We start from the raw sequence: 2,693 nt of genomic DNA, 5'->3' as shown, positions 1-2,693 counted from the left end.
CCAATTGAAGCTATTTGTCAATGAAGCTTAGAAATTTTGGAGGTTTAGGTCTGTGAGATAAGAAAAGATGCGGAGATGATCTTTATGGCGATGCAAGTGGTGAAAGGCTTCCTCATTGAGTTGCATGATGCCACTGTATAATCATGTCAATATACCATGTGAGTTCTCAGTAGGAGGGGTTTTCTATTTGTGAAAATTTAAGAAATTTAGTAGAGATATATTAACAACGCAATTTTTTTATTTGTTTTAGAAAAATCCCATTAATTAATTCATAAAAGGAGAGGGATCAATCTATTCGTGTTAGCATTTTAATATAGGGTTTTTGAAGAACCTTGCAAGTGCACGTTATATAGGAGGGTTCGTAGCAGTGGACCACCTTAGAATCGGGCTACTTGGGGGACCGGTTAATATATCCCCAACATTTGCATATTTCTCTATTTTCTCAGGTTTGGTAATTGCCAATTTTCACACAAAGAAATTTGTCAAAAAGACCTTAGTGGTGGAATGAATGCATTAAAAGAAAGCTATGTATATGATGTATTTTACTTTTAAACTTCTCTTGCCTCAATATACGGCAATCACCATTTCTATACAAATCCTTTGCATGCTCAATACTACCAAAAGCTGGAAGAGCATTTGCCACAAATAGACCTTGAATGATTAGCTTCCTCCACTCTTTATTAGGTGAGGGACTCGGACATCATTCTCGTGCCATAACTGCCTCTCGATCGGCAACTTGATGAGATTCTCCATTTCATCTTCCAACAGCAAGCTACTTCCCCATATCTTTCGGGTCGACGGCAGCCGCCACCGAAAATTCCATGTGACTTTTCCCAGCACAAGGACATGATCCAAACCTTCCTTTCTCCTCCATGTGGGCTGCTCTTCAAGCCACCTAATCAGCTCCAACCCTAGTTCATCTAGCTGCACAAACGACACATTTTGGACGAGGAGCCATCTCAGCACATCCATTCCCCTCATAATATTGTATGAAGAACAGACTCATTAGAAAAAAATTGGACTCACAAAGGAGCTTTATAAGGAGTTTGACTTCCTCTCTCATGTCCGAAACGGGCATGCTGTAAAATTTTTGCAAATCAACTTTCAATTTGGCGGAGATTTAGCAATTAGAATCTACTCTTCAAGCTCTTTCTATTGATATATATCACGCCATGAGATTCTTTATATTTTGAAAGAGATTCTTGAATCAAAAATCGAATCTCTTTCGAAATATGAAGAATCTCATGGTGTACTATATATCAATAGAAAGAGCTTGAAGAGTAAATTCTAACTGTCAAATCTCCGCCAAGTTTAGAGTTGATTTGCATAAATTTTACCGCACGTCCGGTTTGGACATGAGAGAGGAAGTGAAACTCCTTATAAGACCCCTTTGTGAGTCCAAATTTTCCCTAATAAATTAGCAACTTCGGGACTCGTCGTCAAGCATTTGTAATACTTGAGACTCTCATGAAAAAGCACCTCAAGAGCATATTGATGTGTTTCTCTAGATGGCACAAAAATTCTTGAGCTAGTTTTGTCTGCTTGGGAAGTAGCTAAAATCCTGCCCATTCCATAGTTAGAGAAGAATTCACACACATTCTACCATGAGCTTGTGGCAGCGGTCGAGCGAATCCAAATTGAACTTGTTGGGGAGATTATAGATAAAGATGTGCTTGCCTTCACAATCCAACCTTCATAGAATGAGACATGGCAGCTCTTCTAAGATCCCTTATTATCCTATCCAACTCCTCAATCGAAGCAACAAAAGTCGCACCCTCTGTCGATGGTCGGTAGCTCTATATGTTGGCAGCCCCATTTTCTACATCATTCTACCATGGGTACAACTTTTGAGGGTGGATTGTATTTCTGCCTGGCATCACCAGTGACTTCCACTGGCTTCACAGAAGTGAAAGGCTTTGATGGCTGTAGGCTGATGTGGGGCGTGCCAATGAGCTTCAACGTTGGCAATTCCGAACCCCCATTTGCAGTGATAGATGTGTGCTGCATGCGAGCAACAGCATGCAGAGCAATGTCTGCAATTCGGACAATGTCATTGCATCCGGAGCAATCAACCCTGCATGTGTGTTGTAGTGGGCAGCACAAAATTACAAGCTGCCCAAAGACAAAACAAGACAGTTGCAAAAACAGGGCAGATGAAGATAAAGAGGCCGGCTGGCGACGACCGGTCGTCACCACCGATGTATAATCTTTGATTTTCTGATCATTTGTGTGTGCTTCTTACATGACTATTGAGTGTAGCAGGGGTTGCAATGGAGCTGATGAATTTACCACAGTAGGCAATGGACATTGTAGCATGTACAAATTTGGCCTGATTTTGGAGAGTAGATTAAATTATTCAACGAAATTAAGCCTAGTACTTATTCTCTAAAGCCCTGGTTACATAATTAATGAGGTGAGGCTGAGGAATGCATCAGTTGCCAAATCATGGTCCCTTATTTCAAGAAAGTTGTTTTTGGGTGATCTCATATTACAGCAAGTTTGAATGCCAAAAGCGTGTAACGTTTTGTGGGTGCTTGGTAGGTTTGCGGTTTGAAAAGCTCACGTATCATAAGTCCTTCTTGGGAGTTTTACAAAAAGAGAGAGAGAGTGTAGACGGCTGGATAGCCACCATGTGGGAATGTGTTCTTAGAAGATGGGCAGTGAATCACTTAGTAATTACTACAGTAAACCCG

At 40.8% G+C, this 2,693-nt stretch overlaps 1 pseudogene; it reads right to left on the bottom strand.

Annotated features, from left to right (window-relative positions):
- Window positions 1–660: 660 nt before the first annotated feature.
- LOC147425149 (xyloglucan-specific galacturonosyltransferase 1-like) lies at window positions 661–2,308 on the bottom strand (annotated as a pseudogene).
- Window positions 2,309–2,693: the final 385 nt, after the last annotated feature.

The sequence above is a fragment of the Adiantum capillus-veneris genome, chromosome 25 (genome assembly GCF_014529385.1).
Source record: "Adiantum capillus-veneris isolate H3 chromosome 25, ASM1452938v2, whole genome shotgun sequence".
NCBI classification, from domain to species: domain Eukaryota; kingdom Viridiplantae; phylum Streptophyta; class Polypodiopsida; order Polypodiales; family Pteridaceae; genus Adiantum; species Adiantum capillus-veneris.
This window is presented reverse-complemented; position numbering and strand designations above follow the sequence as displayed.